Here is a 19,119-nt window from a genome sequence, read left to right as displayed (position 1 = left end):
CATTTCTAATATATTTTAAATTGGCTAGGCTAAACTTGATCCTATTGCACACTTTCTTAATATATGCTTTAAAAGCAAGATTAGAGTCGACAATAATGCCCAGATACTTAAATTGTGGCACAATCATAATGTTTTGCCCTGAGATGATTATATTTGACACAATGTTACATTGTCTTTTTGTGAAAAACATTCCTACAGTTTTATTTACATTAAGTTTAAGACAGGAACGATTTAGCCAATCGGTGATCTGATCCATGGCTGTGGTGAGTTTGGCAGCAGCCAGATGTTTTGTATTGGCATGCACATATACTACGGTGTCGTCCGCATACATTAGTGTTTGGACAAACAAACGGCAAATCAATATTTAAACTAAACAAAAGCGGGCCAAGTATCGATCCTTGTGGTACCCCTTTGCATAAGCCAAGAGCTGATGAACGATAACCGCTCACAGAAACATATTGTTCTCTACCCGTAAATACGAAGCAATCCATTTTTTTGCTAACAGGGAGAAATTAAAATAAGACAGTTTGGCAATAAGGACCTGATGGTTGACTGTGTTGAATGCTTTACAAAGGTCTAAAAACAACACCTCCCTTGTCGACCAATGCTTGGATCGTCTCTGTAAAGAAGCAGTTAGCTGTTTCCGCAGAGTGATGGGCCCTGAAGCCAAACTGCATCGGATGAAGATTAAATGGACCATTATTTAAAAAAGAAACAAGCTGCTCTGATACACATTTCTCAGCAACCTTGGAGATCACAGGCAAAATACTGATTGGGCAGTAGTTACATATGTTCAGAGGGCCATTTGACTTAAATATGGGAGTTACAATCGCAGTCTTCCAGGGAGTTGGGAATATCCCCTTGATTACAGACTGGTTGATGGTTTGTGTAATCGGGTAGGCTAGGGGTTCTTTCAGGGATTTAAGCATTTTAGAATCCATACCATGAATATCCTTTGCCGTTGAAATTTTAAGAGAATTAATAATTGCCTGAGTGTTAAGTTCAGAGGTCGATTGAATGCTGAAAGAAGGCTTGCTTTCATCTACTTTAAGAATATTTCCAGTTGTTAGAGGAAAATTCTGTGCAATTTCAGCCACAGAGTTGGTCTCGAATCTGTTAAGTTTAAAATAACTCAAAAAATTAAAATTGCAAGGAGAGCTCCTGACGCATCTGCCCTGCTGGCCGCTGCCATATTTCCTTCCATTTTGGTGCTGCATTAATGTTTAAGCAGCAATGAAACATCTTAGAAGTTTAGAGGGGAAATGTCTCTTTGATGGAACTCACAGACAAATTAAAAGACTTAAGATACTTTTTGTTATGCATTTTATGAGCATATCGTACAGTTTATTTATGTAAAATCTACCAGATAAGCCAGATAAATGTAGTGCAGTACGAGTACAATATTTCCTTCTGAAATGTAGTGGAGCAGAAGTATCAAGTGGCATAAAATGGAAATTAGTACAAGTAACTCAAAAATATACTTAAGTACAATACTTAAGTAAATGTAGTAACCTTCCACTCCACAGCAGAGAGAAAACATTTTTCTACAAGAGTAAGATCAGTAACGAAAAAGAGCACCAGATTAAGTTCGAGACACGAGAACAAGGACAATCTAATGCTATTATTTATCTCAGGCCTTGAGATGATTTCCATTCCTGCCTCTATGTGCTATACTACATGGTGGTAGTGAAAACAATTATATTGTATGTCTCGCAGACATCTGCACATGTGCATGTTGTGAATGCTTGTGTCTATGTGTGCTCATGAATGTGTGTCTGTACTGTATATGTGTCCCCTCTGCCACGACCACAGTAAGTGTGTTATTGGAGCAGGGTGAGCCGGGGGCAGAAACAGCAGAAACAAACGAGGTCCTGTGCAACCCCAAGACTGTTCCATGAATCATCCAGGAAGTTATACAGTAGCTGGCCAGTCCTCGCAGCCTTCAGCTCACAGTTATTAACTTCCAATGCAAAGTTTCTTATACTGGGCTGATTAAAAAATCCATTTAGATTTAGCTTTATTCCCCCTAAGAAACCCAAATAAATATAAATGGCCAGTGGTTAGAGTTCGTGTTTGTGACTTAACGCAAGAACATTTTAGCTGTTTTTGTGTTATAGAGCCAAATCTGGGATCCAACAAATGTGAAAATGAAACCAAAATTACCTTGAGGTAGCAGTGCTATGGGAAATACCCCAAAAAAAAGAAACAAAAAAAAAACAAAAAAATTATTTGCAGAAACACCATCTGAATTTAAATTTAAAACAGGAACTATTTCTTCTGCCTGCTCAATTAGATGTACAGTAAGTGTGTGTGTGTGTGTGTGTGTGTGTGTGTGTGCGTGTGTGTGCGTGTGTGTGTGTGTGTACAATAAACAAGCGCACTGATGTCGTCCAAGTTGGCCAAAAGGGAACCCCACAGTTCGATGTAGTTGAGGGAACACGTTTCTCTCCCTGCACGTGTGCTTGTAGCTGTGTGTATGTGAAAGGACAAAAAAACAAAACAAAGAGAACACATATATTCAAATCTGATCAAAGAACAAAAAATAACTCGAAGGACTCGGGAGATGGTGCAAGGTTAATTTATTCCTAAAATTAAGCAGTAAAATTAGAGAGAAGACGTTAGGTTTGGTGTGTACTTTGCGTGTATTTTTTGAACCCATCACTCTCTGAAGTGCGCCATTTGCTTCAAAAGATAATCTTTTCACGCACTGAGCTGAGTGGCACGCAATTACACCCACATTTCACAGCATATTTATGTCAAACACTGTTCAACTGTTAACTGTAGCTCTAACTTAGCGCCTTACACACACACAAACACACCGTCAGATCCGTCGAGTTGTCATTTTCTTTTGCTCAGTGGCAAAGGTCAGTGTACACACGTTTTCATGACACCCTCAGGGTATATAGACATACTGTATATGTGTTTGTGTGTGTATATAGAGCTAATAGAGACTGACATGGATGCTGAGCTGTTCTACGCCAGGCAATGCGGTCTAACCCAACAGCAGGGATAAACTATAAATAGACTATCTCATTCACCCCCAAAACTCTCCCATCCCCCTTTTTTCTCCTGTTTCCTCTTTTCCTTTCACTTTATCTGCAGACCTTTTATAACATTTGCTTTGCTTTCGATTTCCTCCACCAACTACATGTTTCTTCCCTGCATCGCCTTGTCGATACCTAATTTTTCATCATCTCCCCAAATCCCCATTTTCAGTCACCTGTCTTTTGTTTGAGGATTTTTGGTCCCAAAGAGAAGAAAAGCTAAAAACAAAGAAAGATATCCAAAATACTGGAATAACAAATAGGTCAACACCAATCTTGTGATCTCAGAAGAGAGAGGGAGAGTGTGTGGGATGGGGAAAAGGGGAAGATGGGCTAGTTAAGAGTGGAGATAGGGGGAGACAGTTATGTAAGCAAGGCTAATCCCTTCCCAACCCTGCATAGTAAATAAGATAGGATGACAATGGCATCATTTCATCTGTTTATCTCTGTATCCACCGTCGCTACCAGTCCAAAGCGCTCTGTCTTCACCTTAATCTATTTGTTTGATCTTTGACAGCAGACAAGAGCTGCATTTAAACTCCACAAACTAGCAAATCCTGGTCTGCTAACATTTTATTATATAATCAACAATAACATCAGATTTTTGAAATCTCTCTCACAGTAAGAAAGGATTTGGACATATTCCTGTTAAACATACTCAACTGACAACAACTATAAATATTCCACATCTTGTTTGTTATCGGATGTCAGGCATTGGTTTTCTAAAAGTGGAGCTACAGAAACAACATGATTATTGTTAATGATATACTGAATTTTTTAGATTTGGACGCATAAAACTCCCATCATCACATGACCCTCATCCCTCCAGTCCTTCTCTTCTCAATTCTAAGACAACATTCTGACCTCTCCCAGTCCCATCACACTCTCCCACCCAGACACCCAGACACCCTAATCTGTAGAGGTACGTTTGGTTTACGAAGGTCAACAAGGCCAACAGAGTGAGCTTGCATTACGTATTTCGGCACACAACTATTGATTGAATCCTCTCACAAGGAAAGATAAGACATTATGCATAGCATGTTAATGGTTTCAGTTTAAAATGACCTATTCTGTACTTTGTGTTTAGTGCTTAGCATGCTGACATTAGCATTTAGCTGAAAGCAACGCTGCCTAGTACAGCCTAATAGAGCCGCTTACTTTGAGATTAATTTAGGCTCTTCAGAAACCTATGGGTAACATCACATAGACTATGGTTTGTGACATCACAGAGACTATAGGCTCTTTCGAGATGAACTGCGCCTCGCCTGTAAAGTGGACGAGAGCAGGCGAGAGCAGCCGGGGGCGGTGACAAAAATCCTCTGTCAAGTCGGACAGTTTCCAGCCGCTTCCAGCAGCCTTCAGGCTGAACAGGAAGTCACAGAAACACTGTGGTCCAATTCCGATTTAATAAAATGTTATCAGACCCATATATCAGCTTGTAGCTACACAGTCTCCAGTTTTTTTAATTATGACAGAGTAGCTCTCAAAATGCTCTACATGCGATATATTGCTGATTTTAATTAACAACACACTGTAGATGATCGGTAATCTGAACAGATTTAGTCTCTCTGACTTCTAAACATAACTATCAGCCACACAACATGTGTTCTGTACAGAATAAGCCTTTAAATCAGACAAATAGCAGTTAAAATCCCTCCAATTCAAAATCAATAAAAAGTTTATATAAAAACATCATGTTGAGTCGATTCTGAACCAATCAGCTGTTAGATCAGGTGAGATGTCGGCGTTTCCCAGCATGCCCTGGGTCCGCCTGGGTCTTGCAGTCGGTGAAAAGCAACTGCGTCTCAGAACTGCGGCCGCCTTCATCTCGTGATGTTATCGTTGCCCACGTGTGCATGACGTCAGAGCAAGTCGGGATCAAGTCGGACACAAATCTAACCGGCATGCACTGGGCGGCAATCGCCGGTGATCGATCGATTCTGCGCAGACCTGGCTCATCTTGAACGAGCCTAATGGTTTCACCCTAAACCTGCCCCAGCATCACTGATGGGTGTGGTTAGTGAGCACCTGTAACCACGTGCAACAGTGATGTCATGTTGCACAGACACAACATGAACACTTCAACATCACTGCAGCATTGAGAGAAGTTCAACCACTGAAGGTCAGCAAAAACAAGATTTTCAGGGGATGTTACTCAATAAAGACAACATAAACACGTAACACAAAGAAACATAATTTTACAAAATCCATTAATTATGGTTCTATAAGAATAGATATGTACAGTAGCAGATATTTACAGATTTTACTATGCACTCTTTCTAAGTTACTATAACCATATCTTTGGCATTTCTGAGCTGCACTTTCTTGTTGTTCATCGGATCATTTATGCCAATATATATCCATATCACCCACTAATATTGGCCATCAGTCAAGTTTTATTACCTTCATTAATGGGTTTTAATTAGTTTTTCTACTTTACATTCAGCCATCAAATCTTTAGTTACAGTTAACATACAACATTGATAAATGGTTCTTAGACTATGTTTTTCTAGAAGGCAGACGGTCAAACTCTCTATTTAAGTAAGCTAGACTTGCTTTATGAAATTGATGGTGAGACCCCCCCTCCACCTCTCCAATCCTCCTGCTCAGACAGGACGCTCCAGTAAACTTTGACCTACTTATGTTTGCCCACAGTCTGGGCCAAGAGGGTGGGGGTGGGGGGGGGACACCAAGACCCCAAACACTGCAAGCTTCACGCTGATACAGCCTGTTATGATAATAATATGAATATCAAAGGCTTGTTTAGACAATACATCTTTTGAATGTCAAATCGCAGAGGGAAGCCGAGGGAGGCTTGAGGACGCGTGCAATGGAAAGAATCAGACTGGACTCATTGTTCAGTACATTTTAAACTAACAAGCACACACACGCATGCGCACACATACACGCACACACACACACACACACACACACACACACACACACACACACACACACACACACACTAAGTATAGCTCATGCTGAGGACTTGATTTCACTTTTCTCCTGATCAAACCCGTCCTTCATCTTTTTATCCGCAGTGTGTCTCTCTTTTCCAAGAAATCTCACTCAGCAGATGGACACAATCCTCCATAACCAATTCTCTGCAGGATAATGCAAAGCAGACAAAGACACAGCGACACAAAAGCAGACAACACCTCCATGATTCAGCTCTGTCAGTGTGAGGCCAAGACCCAGTGAAACTGATACAAAACCAGAGACTGCATCACTTCATAAACTGCAACTAGGTTCAAAATCTGCCAAATTTTTCATAAACGCAGGACAGATTCCAGACAATCCATGTGTGATGGGACCGCTGAGGGATGAGGGCTGTTTCGGATGAGAGGGTGGTGGGAGTTATGTTACCGCGGCTGGGACTGCATCCCAGAGGTTCCCAGAAGAATTCTGGGAACATCGGAGCCCAACATGTGTGTAAGAGAAAGAAAGTAAGAGATAGAGGGATGGATGTTTGGGGAGGAGACATCTGTCAGCAATTAAAAAGTAGGGATCAATCACATAGTTTCACCACTGAGAGTACAGTATGCAGAGATACACTTGGGTCATGATGTAAACTCTCTCATGGTTAAACCCCACCCCGTCTCCACGAGACAAGCCGACCACAATTTATCCAAGCTAGTCAGCTGATGCGGGAAGGGGGAGGGGCTGCCGTTGGTACGCATTCTGCCAAGGGGTCATCTGGCAGACGCATCCTCCGAGCTGGCTTCACTCCGCTGAGCAAAACACACACATATAAAGAGGCAGAAGCTGGCCAAGAGGGTGGGTCTGATCTATAAATCAGACACATGTCCAAACAACTAGGTATCAACACATCTTTGCTTATGTTATTAGCTCATAGGTGCCCCGCTGCAACATGCTGAAAAACTCACTGATTCGATTCCACTGAGGTAGTTGTTTTAGACAGGGCCTATGAACAACTGTGTAGTGTTTGGAAAGACAAAATCATATCTGAGAGGATCCTCTAAAAACTCCTGAGTGAATTACAGCTAAACCACAGCTGCAGGGGGCAAATGAGCTTTTAAACCGGATCAATAATTCATGTTTTGCTTCCTCTTGCTGGAACAAATCAGGTTTCCAATAGAGGCAAATCAACAAACAGCTTAATCAATGGCTTTCTCACTTTTACAGTAAGGAAGCGGGCCGTTGTTAGTAGAGGTGTGAATCTTCACTGATCTCCCGATTCGATTACGATTATCATGTCAGCGATTCAATTCGATTCGATATCTCGATGCATCACGATGCGTCAAATATATTTTTCTATTAAAACCATGCAGGATATTTAATTCATAGCTTTTCAAGCTTCAAAAACAAAATATTCTGCAGTGCTCTAATACTAAATAAATTGGATACATAAAACTACAGCACTGAGCACATGGCACTTCCTGAATGTGCAAAACATCACAGAATATGTAAACAGAAATGTGTTAGGCCTACATTAAATTGTAATCAGAAATAATCGATTATGAGCCTGCCAATTATCGATGCAGCATCGTCCATGTCCACGATTTGATGCATCGATTATTTGATTAATTTCAACACCTCTAGTTGTTAGTCATGTAAAGAGTCCAACTCTGACAGATTTGTTCAGATTTCAAGCTAGAATAAGAAAATATCTCTTAACTGAAAAAGAATGGGTTTTCTCAAGATTGCTACCAATAAAAACTTCTTATTTTTGCAGCTGCAGGTCGTATCCCGACCTCCTAAAACCATTTATCTGTTAGCGGGCAAAGTGCCTCGATTCTGGACCTAATACTGGTGTCATCCATCAATCTTGTGTTGTGTGCATCTGTGTGTGCGTGTGTGTGGTCTGCTGTTTCAGCACTGGCCATTTCTGTCCTCATACATCAACCTACTGACAGCAGTGAAGTGACGCTTTGTGACATATGAGGCCACTTTACCTTCTCCTTAGAAAGAGAGAGGGAGAAAGGCTAGGCAGTGCTCAAATGGATGAAATCTGGTTTCATGTGCAGTGATGGTACTTATACTGTATACTTTGCACAAAGTACAGCTGCTGCATTTGTATACTGCCAAGGTTGATAACTACTTACATAATCACTGTGAATTTTGCTGCATTGAAACATCTTAAAACTGCAATTTCAGCGTGTAATATAAGTATCTCTACAGTATTTTTAGGGTAAAATGAACGAGTACATGAATGTTGAGGAAACACACTTCGATTGGCCTACTAATGGAAGTTTGGAGCTGTTGGCAGACTTCAGCACTCCTGGTTCTAATGTGATCTGTGCCAGAGCTCTGCCCACTAATGTCCATTATACACAGACTTACTCCACTCTGCATTGATTCTGTCTGTTCTTACAGACTGTAAAGGCTTTCAGAGCTAATCTCCGCCTGCCATCTCAGCTATCAGATTCCAACAGCAATTTAATTGACCTGCAATCTACTTACGCAAAGAAAACACATTTTGAGTCTCCTTTCATGTTGAAAAGGGTTCTGCACAAGCATGATAATAGACAGGCAGTGTGCAAGTCCACGGAGCATTTAATGGGTGCTTTTGGGTGTTTTTAAATCTGTAAAAAAAGTCAAAGGGGGTAATGACAGGCTGAGAGTGAAGACAGCTTGACGATGATAGGATTGGTCCACCCGAGTCTGTACAGCCACACCTTGGGGCTGATGAATAGGCAGGGCAGAAGTCTGTATGTATGGAGCTCCTGTGGCTCCATATTCCTCTTGACTAGATAGGTGAGACATGCTAGCGGCTCTGTGAGGGACAGCAGTGCTTTGAGCTAACTGCTAACATTAGTATGCTACTAGCGCACAATGACAATGCTAACATGCTGATGTTTTAGCAAGCATAATGTTCACCATTTTCACCATCTTAGTTAAGCATGTTAGTGTAATTATTAATGTAATTATTATATTTACTAATTAGCACCTGATGGGAATGTCTTTAGTTTTGCAGGTATTTGCTCAAATATAAAAAGTATGGACACATAAAAGTTGAGCTGATGATGGTGCTCGAGGAAAGTTCAGGAGATCACCAAAGTTATTACAAGTAATCCTGAGGGTGACATGAATGTCTGCACCATATTTAAAAAATATTGCAGTCGGGACAAATGTGGTGGACCAACAATACCATCCATAGAGCCAGCTTAGCTAAAAGCTACAACACTTGATACAGCCTAATTCTCAAACTTAAAATCATGCAGAAAGAAGCAGTCTTTCCCCCTGTAGACCTGGCCTGGCCTCCTGTAGCTTGACAAATGTCATTTAATTGAACGGACGCAGTCAAGAAATCTTCATAATCAGCAACGCCAATTCTGACATCATTTGGTACACAACTCGCCACAACAACAAAATAAAACCTCCTGTGTACGCATATCTTTCTTTTTTCTATTCATGGAAGAGATTACTGTATTTGAGTTTGATTGCACTGCACTGAACTAGTCGTTATCATCAGTACACAAGGGATGGCCTCTACTCTTTTAGTAATTGGACGAGTCTGCATAATGTTAGTTAGTCTGACCTATACTTAAAATGTCAGAGTGTAAACACTTTATTCAATTATTTTGAGAAAATTGTGAGATTAACAAAGAGCCTAGTAAACCCAAAATATCTCACCTGGCTTTCATGTCAGACATACAGGGTCAGAAATGCAAAAAATACTCATTTTTATCTGCAAGGCTGTGTTAGTTTTTGCAAATAACAAATAATTTAAAAAAATAGATTAATTCAATATAAAGTATTTGCAGTAGAGGATGGCTGCACTGTTTATGCATCCATGTGTTTACAGGAAACAATCAATACATGTCACTTGTTGGGAGTTTTACCCACTGGCCATAACATCTCATCGTACACTGCTACCATAAAAATTAATTTTACTGGGAGTGGATCTATCAATTTGCAGCAGGCGGGCCTCTTCAAAAGTTATAAATCTATAGTTTAATTGTTTAACTCTTCAGTACTTAGGACCAGACTAAATTCAGCTCTTGTTTAGTGAACCATCAAGGAAGGTCTGACAGTGGAACTAACTGAAAATTTCACTTTATGAGTTTTTTTTAACATTAATATGCATTCCCCCAGCCTGCCTATGGTCCCCCAGTGGCTAGAAATGGTGATAGGTATAAACCGAGCCCTGGGTATCCTGCTCTGCCTTTGAGAAAATGAAAGCTCAGATGGGCCGATCTGGAATCTGCTCCTTATGAGGTCATAAGGAGCAAGGTTACGTCCCCTTTCTCTGCTTTACCCGCACAGAGAATTTGGCCCACCCATGAGAAAGAGAGAGACATCATGGCTTTCAAACGAGCAAAGTGGCAGTTGGTCAAGGCCACACCCCCACTCTCCACCTTGCCCCCCCTCTCTCCTCCTCAGTAGCTACAGACACATAAATGGCACATCCTAAGGAAAGCTCATTGTGGGACTGGCTCTCGTGGCTGTAATTCTGCACCAAGGCTGAATTTCGGGAAAGAGACTTCAGATACAGTATTAGGGGACCACTAAGGCCTATATAAAAGCATCCAAAGAGCACCATGTCATGGGACCTTTAAGACATGTTTTAACACTGAGTAAAACACGGATGAAAAATACAATTTTAAATAATGTTTAATGAACATATAAAGCTATGAGATATATTGTCTCTGAATGCAGCCTAAATGAGTGTTAAGCATACAGTACTGTGTCTATAATCAAGTTCCATTCAAGTCCAATAAACTCCAATAGGGCTAAAACTAGCATGTGATGATGAGCATGTGAAAGGAAGCATGTCACTGTAAACAAGGAACGATTGGTGTTTTGTGTCTTCCTCCTGATTCAAAGCTGTAAGTTGGATGTTAACATGAAACCTGCTCTGGAAGGCTCACATAAACCAAAATACTCGTACTGCTGTTTGGGAGGATCATGTTTATGGCAACAGCTTGTCTCTCCCTAAATAGCGTGGACACCAATTTCACATGAATGCATTCTAAATGCTAAATTCTGAAATCATTTTAATTGCAAGAGACGATTAATCATTGAAAAGAATCAATAGCAGAAATAAAAAGAACCATCACCTCTTCCACTCCGTCATATCCATGTTGCTTTGTTTATTTCTGGCCACAGTAAAATCTCTGGAATGCAAGACGACAAAATGCATCTACAAATCAACCACATATGTACTGTATGCACATTTAAATTAACAACTGAGAACTCGTTTTACTGTCAACTTTAGAAATTTGCTAGCTCAATAACAAGGGTGCTATATCCGTTCTTTATGACTGTATTGCAGGGTTCTCACCTTCATCTGCTATTACAGCTAGACAAAATTGGGAGGTCGACCTGGACTATAGGTTTACTGATGAGGAATAGAGACGAGTTCTAAATAGGATCCATTCCTCCTCCATATGCAGCCGTCATAGTCTTATCCAATTTAAATTCATTCATCGCATATATTGGACTAAAGTTAGGTTAGCAAAGATCAAACCAGAGATGGACCCTATATGTGAAAGGTGCAGGTAGGCCCAAGCTTCTCTGCTCCACATGTTCTGGCTTTGTCCAAGTTTGACAGGCTACTGGAAATAGATTTTTAATTCTATGTCAGTTGCACTGGGCTCTGTAATTAACCCTTGCCCACTTGTTGCACTTTTTGGTCTATCCCCAAAAACTGCAAATTTGTCAAACTTCTATAATGGTGCCCTCGCCTTCTGTACATTAATAGCCAGGCGATTGATTCTCCTTAATTGGAAGTCAAGTCAACCACCTATACTCATATACACTGGATACGTGACCTAATGAGTTGCATCCATCTTGAAAATATAAGATATCTGAGAGATGGGAAGCAGGACAAATTTAGGACTATTTGGAACACATTAATTTCCTACTTCTCTTCTATCAATGCCACTGGGATCACTCCCACCCTGCCATTACTGTCTTAATCTGTCCCCAGCTGATACCCTAGAGTCGAACCCCCCTCAGTTGTTATTTTAATCATTTTTATTTATTATTTTATTATTTATTTATTTTCTATGTATTTTTTATAATTGTTCTTGCTCCTCTTGCTTGCTGTGTCAGTAACATAATTACAGCTTCTTTTTTATTTTATTTTATTTTATTTTTCTTTCCTTCCTTTCTCCATTGAATAACTCCAACTGCCATAGATGATGTGATTATTGTTCAATATGTAGCTAGATGCTATGTATGTTTGTCATATATGTTGTCTACTAACAAAAACGAAAATAAAGTTATATAAAAGAAAAAAAGAAATCGAGCGCACACTCTGACCTGCATGACAGAAGACAAATCTATCTGCTGGTGTTTCTTTAAGAGTAAAAAGTCATAGCTTCAAAATGCTGAATTATAGCAGATTAATTATAGCAGATGCAGATAATTGTTAATATCTTTTATAAATTGGTCAAAGACTTAGAAAAATAAAACTGTATGAACATTAAAGCAAAGCCATTAGTGATGTTGTTGCTACACTTTCAGTCAAGAACGGGTCTTTAAAAGCAGGAAAAGAAAGGTCACTGCAAACCCAGGCAGCTAATCACCAGATGAGGGTAGTGTGTGTGTGTGTGTGTGTGTGTGTGTGTGTGTGTGTGTGTGTGTGTGTGTGTGTGTGTGTGTGTGTGTGTGTGTGTGTGTGTGTGTGTGTGTGTGTGTGTGTGTGTGCTTTTTAGTTTTAAATGTACTGAACAATGAGTCCACAGTCAGTGAGTCTGACACTGACAGCTCGTCTGTCCCCTGCTGTGCTTTAGCTCTTGTCCCGTTTTAATGGGCTGACAGCGAGAAACTGACGGAAATCTCAATGACGCTCCTGCTGTTAGACACACCACAGCTGAGGGGAATCACAAGCAAAACTGGATCTCAGCAACAACATTACTTCCACGAACTGTAGCCTATCTAGAAACAGGGGGAAATCAACTGCACAGGAGACACTGAACTGCAGCATAAAATCAAACAGACCTGCTTGTCTGACATGAAGCTTTAGACATGAAATAGGTTATGGAGGGAAACAAAAGACAAAACACATCTCTTGCGCTCCTTTGAGTGCATGATTCCCTTCCACAAGACTTTTCACATGTAAGCTCAGTAGAAAATGAAATATATTATAATTCAGCCTCTTTTTTTACAGTTATTTTGTATGTACACATTTGTTTCTGTATTTATTGTTTATTTCATATTAATGTTTAATGTTTGTTCGTTTATGTATGCACCATTCACCATGGAAAATTCCACATAGGAGTACCTTATTGTGGCATAAATCATTTTATGATCTGATTCTGATTCTGAAATACATGTCTCAAAATTACCTACAGTGGTGTTTAATAAGAGCAGTAGCCTATGTTACATCATGATGGATGACAATGAATTAAACATGCAGACATGCTACTTGCGTGCTTTTAATCACATCCACTACTCAACGTCATCGCCGCTGCAGCAAAATGAAATGGAAGTCTGTTATCATTTCAATCCCAGATGGCTGGAGAGGCATTTTGCTAATTGAGCCTCACAGGTGTGGATCAAATTGCTCGCTCTCTCTCTATATCACTTTATTGTGGGATTTTCCTTTCCTCGTTATGCAAGAGTGCTCCCGAGTGCACAGATGTGCCCCTTGTGTGCACATTTATGTGCTATTTTCAGATGAGATTATCTAATGAGCAAATTAAGCTGCAAAAACTGCTGCTACATTTTGAGCAGTAGGTGTCTATAATGTTTCAGCGTCTTCAGAGCAAGTACTGTGCATATGTGCATCAGCTGTCATAGTGCCTCTGGCTGTGTTCTAGTTTCGACTCACACATATTTGTAAACTCAATGTAGACATGAATGGAGATGATGGGAGGTCAGATTATTCCACAGTAGAAGCAGAAAGCTGAAGAAAATCTATTTCATAATCAATTTGAAAAGGTAGAGCAGGAGCACAGAAAGACAAGGAAAACAGTTTCAGGATTCCATGCTATCAAAAGCACATTGAACCATGACTTTGATCATGTTCTCGCTCGACTGCCTCACACGTCGCCCCCCCTCAGGGCTTCTCGTCCTGTGAAGGAGCCATGTGATAAAAAGGATCCCTCAGCATCACACCCTCCTCCCCTACCTGCCCCCCCCACCACCTCTTCAGCTGTTTCAATCCTGATCATCCGACAGCTTGGTTATCACCTCCCACCAAATCCCCCTCTCCCCCTTCTCTCTCTGTATGTGTCCTGCCCCCCCTCCCACTCCCACCCCCCATCCCCGCCTGTGCTGTGGTGACAGGGCAGGATGATATAAGGTCTCCAAGTGAGCTGGCGTGATGCCTGAACACCAAGTTAACATCCGTGCAAGTGAGGAGGGAGCATGTGTGTGCAGAACAAAAAGGATCCATGTTTGCAGCGTAAATGCATTCATGTGTTGTTTGCATTTAGCTAAAGTCTTAAAGCTGTGACAACATGACGTCTAACCCATCAACCAGCTGCAGGGAGGGTGTTCACCACAGATGAGAAGAAGATGGAGAGCATCTCAGGAATGCTTCAGCATTTATATCTGCACCTGTGGGGATTATTTATGGTCCCATAAGACCCTGGGCGTTTCCAGTTCAACTACTAACTAATCCATATATTAAAGTGGGCCTTGAGAACATAAAACAAGTGGTGCTTAGGTCTTTCTCTCTCTCTCTTTGTGTGACCTTTCCTTTTCATTACATTCCCTTCATCCTCTCTGCTTCTTTCTGAGATCTGACAACAAGAACAGTGATATGCAGGAGCAGTTGTTGTTGTGTGTGTGTGTGTGTGTGTGTTGTGTGTGTGTGTGTGTGTGTGTGTGTGTGTGTGTGTGTCAGTTGCAAGGGGGCAGCCGAAATCCCATTCACCGAAACAGCCGGATGGAGATAACAGAGCAATGCTTATTCTCTAGTTTCTCTCCCTCATACCCCCTTCTTTCTCTTAACACACACACACACACACACACACACACACACACACACACAACACATACACACACAACACACACACACACACACACACACACACACACACACACACACACACACACACACACACACACACACACACACACACACACACAGCATTCAACTGAAACAACTGCACATTATTAAACTATTAATTACCAATGAATCATGTAGACTATTGTAAACCATGCACACTCTAACGCAGTACTATCAACTTAGTATCATCAACCTCCATTTTGACACACATGGCCATAAACCACGCTTGTTTATGGATCATTTTGCACAAATTAGTCAACATCATGAAATAAGTTACTTTTAATTCTTAACTAGACGTATACAAACAGGGTGAGAATCTTTGAAACAAAGACAATAACTTTGTTTAACCCTCCTGTTAGAGAATATAGCACAACGATGCAGGCTGACCCACTAAATCACTGTTGCACGCTGCGTGATCTAACGTTACTCACCTTACAGTAAGCAAGATGTTCTTCACAAGCAGACCGTACAGCAATATTTCCTAACACAGTAAATGTGCATGAATCCGGTGTCCTTTTCTGTGCAGGTACAACTTTTCTGAAAACAGCAAACAGCCTGAAAAATTTCCTCTTCTTTATCTGTAGCTCTTTCTGTAGTTAACGCTCCTTCTCCCACAAACCCGTCCGGGTCCACAGCAGCTCCGTGGATCCGCTGCTGATCGACGCTGCTGCTCAGGCTGAGTGTGTTTGGTACTGTCACCGCCAGAGCCCGGGCTGCAGCTCTGCGGGGCGGGCTGACTCTCTGCTCCAGAAGGGTCTCGACTGCTGATCCACAACAGTTAGCTTAGGACCGGGGAATGAAGGGCAGGGGGCGCCGCAAGGGGGTGCTGCGACGACCGATGAAGCAATTTTTCCAGCGCATGTTGATGTATTTAATACTTTGTATTCATAATAATAGAGTATTCTTTACCGGTGCAGTGAATCACTGCCAGTAGGACTAGGCCTACTATACTTGACAGACTGTTAATGATAATTAAATATTGTACAAAGAACAATCAAGATAAACAACAGAGCAGTTTGGTACACTGTTTTCAGTGTAACCATCTGGTAAAAGTTGAGTGTAACTAGGTGCTGAGGCATATGCCAAGTGGCTCCTTTGGGGCCCATCTATCATCAAAAGTATTTTGGCGTTGCACTGTCCATTTATTGTCCTAAATTAAGTTTTTCTTTTCATTTGACAGTTAAAAGTGGTCACTGTTTTGTTGGGAAACATATCACAGTGGTTGCTTAAATGCATCACATGCTGGTTTAAGTATTATAGCATTTGTGTTATTTTTCAGAATTATCTAAAATCAATAAAAATAAGCGATTTTCTAAGGCTTTTTACAGTCATGTCTTAGACCAGTGGTTCCCAACATTTTGGGCTTGTGACCTAATAAAACAAATCTACTTGTGACCTCTTGTCCCAAAAATGACCTTACTCTTCACAAGAAAAAATGCCTAAATGTAGAGAAAAGTCAGAAAAAATCAAACCTAATTTGGTGCAATTGGGGGACTCTAGGGCTCAAATTCTGCCTTAAAGGCTTGGATCAAAAGCACTGAAACAATCCGGTGATCTGAATTCTTTAAATTGGAATTTAGAGGATGCATTGCCCATAAGAACAATGGGATAAGGTTGAAATCATCCACACCTTTACTTTGATGAGGCTAATTTGCTTGTTGACATCCAGAACAGGGGAGCCAGGTGGTTACAGGTGAGCTCCTCATCGTCTCTACTCCGCCCTGAACTCTTAGGCTGAGAGATTCCCGCCCACTGCCTCCTGTCCACTCAATCACCCTGGAAACACAATATGGGGTCTTCTCTTCTAACCACAATAGACTGCCACCTGCCTGATTCATCCATGAAAGAGGAGCTGTATGAATGGCTGAATGACCTTATTTGTTAGAGAGATTTGATTTCCACAAGGAGCAAAAATCCCTGTCAGTCAAAATGACCAGTAATGTTAATAATCCATTTAGAGTTATCTGAGCACCCTGCAGGTGTGATAGATTTCATGATACATGAACATAAGTGTTCATGGAGAAAAATGTTTTTATCTTGACAAATTGGATCTTGTTTTTAATCTTTCTGGCAATGTGTATAATTAATCAGTCCGTTTTCTTTGGTTTGGACATGTGGTCCATAGCGAAAAAGATTTCCTGAGGATCTTTGTTGTATTTCTCTCTCTGCCGTGATTTTCTGTTGTCTCTTTATTGTTGATTCACTTGTAACGGCATAAATCACCAAAGATTCTTGAAAAAAAACAAGCGTTTCAAGAAAACCCCATGATTCCCATTGATTTCTTCTGCTCCTTATAAGAAATATTTTATGACTCTATGACATTAAAGAGCTCATTAAGGTAGATTCTCCTGCAGTGCTGTATTACATCTTTACCACATATGTGATGTAATCAGTCCTCTACACTATTATATAAAACTTTAAACAGCTCAAACGTGAAGGTTTACATTTATTTTATACAATTTTCAAACAAAGTGCAGCTAATATTTTATACCTCTGCCTCCACAGCATCACCTTATGTCTTTGATGTTCGACCAGCCCTCCTGCCTGAGGAGAAAGATATTCAGGAGGTCTGTCACTGCTGAACTCCAACTGACCTCTTCTCCTCTGCGTACAACATACCAATTTATATCCTGCACCAATGCCAAGTACGTAACCACACCTCTCCTCCTCTGCCCCCCTGTTTCTCCTCTTGCTCATCTCTCCCTCCAGATTATCACACACCTCTGCTCTTTTTCTTCTCCCTAATCCCACTGCATCTCTTCCTTCTCTGCCACATTCAGCCTCCGCCCTCCCAATTCACCATTTCAGCCCTACTTTTCTCAATCCCTTTCTCCTTTAAATCGCCTCCATGGTTCATTTCAACTTCAGGCTTCGGCAGCCCACAACGCTAATATGATTTCCAGCTGAAATGAAACGTGCAAATGTGCTGCAGCCTCTCCTTTTACCCCAGTGGGTTCCCATTGGAGTCTACTTCATTAGGCCGGGGTGGCTGGATATTTTTTTGAACTGCAGAAGATTAAAGTTGAACATTTTATTGGCTTCATGTTTGTGGGTAGAGCATATTTTTCCAGCATTACAAAAGCAGAGTTAGTTTATTGCCATCTTACATAATATGCAAATATGTGTGTGCAGCTGTGTGTGTGTGTGTGTGTGTGTGTGTGTTTGCGTAGAGCCTGTGTGCTCAAGTGTATATTCTAAAAAAAGTCCTTGCCCTGGGCAGCCCGTGAGGTTCATACAAGACAAGACTGTTTATTTCATATTCATTGAGAGGTCAAGAAAACAATTCTGCTCATTCCATTTTTTGTCATGTTTTTGCTAAAATTGGGTGTTTTTAGCAACGTTAGCGGTGTGGCTCCAGGAATGGCAAAATCAGTCAGTCGGTTTCAACAACTATTGGGTGGATTGCCATGAAAGTTGGTACATATATCCATGTTCCCCAGAGGATGAACCCTAATAACTTTGGTGATCTCCTGACTTTATTTTTAGCACCACCACAGGTTCACATTCATGGTTTGGGTGAAATATTTCAGCAACAATTACATCGATAGCCATGAAATTAGGTACACACATTCATGTTTCCCAGAGGATGAAATGTAATAACTTTGGCTATTCTTTCAATTCAATTCAATTCAATTCAATTCAATTTTATTTATAGTATCACTTTACTTCTATCATCATTATGTTATTGTTTTGTACCAACATGATTCAACAACAGGCTTTTGGTTGTGTTTGCTTATATATATATATATACATATACATATACACACATATATGCTGCTAGTCAAGCCATCTGCAGCAGCTCTGATACCGTGAGAACAGGCACGGGGCTCCTAGAGGGGGGACTCTGAGAAACAACTCTACTAACACATCTCACACACTGTTTGGTGTAACAGCTTCATAAAGCAAGATGAAACAGATTAATGGAGAATTTCTCACGCCTCAGCAGAAATAATACACTGCAAGAATTTGTTTCCAATCGGCTTTGGTCTGTCTGTGTGTGTCTGCATGAAGGGCTAAAGCCTGGATCATATGACTCACACATGCTCTGTCCCCTCAGGGTCTTCGTCCACCGCCAGATACCTGACCAGAGCCCGACCCTCGGCCTCAGCATGATTCAGAAATATCAAAGTTACCCTGGCAGTGCTT

The 19,119-nt window shown here is 40.9% G+C and overlaps 1 protein-coding gene across 2 annotated transcripts in view; it reads right to left on the bottom strand.

Moving 5' to 3' along the window:
- The window catches only part of lzts2a (leucine zipper, putative tumor suppressor 2a), a 47,710-nt gene extending 31,999 nt beyond the window's left edge, over window positions 1-15,711 (bottom strand). For both annotated transcript variants that reach the window (XM_039784631.1, XM_039784633.1), the window contains exon 1: window positions 15,405-15,711. The gene's annotated coding sequence lies outside the window, so the exon portion shown is untranslated. The remainder of the gene's footprint in view (window positions 1-15,404) is intronic.
- Window positions 15,712-19,119: the final 3,408 nt, after the last annotated feature.

The sequence above is a fragment of the Perca fluviatilis genome, chromosome 19 (genome assembly GCF_010015445.1).
Source record: "Perca fluviatilis chromosome 19, GENO_Pfluv_1.0, whole genome shotgun sequence".
Taxonomy (NCBI): Eukaryota; Metazoa; Chordata; class Actinopteri; order Perciformes; family Percidae; genus Perca; species Perca fluviatilis.
This window is presented reverse-complemented; position numbering and strand designations above follow the sequence as displayed.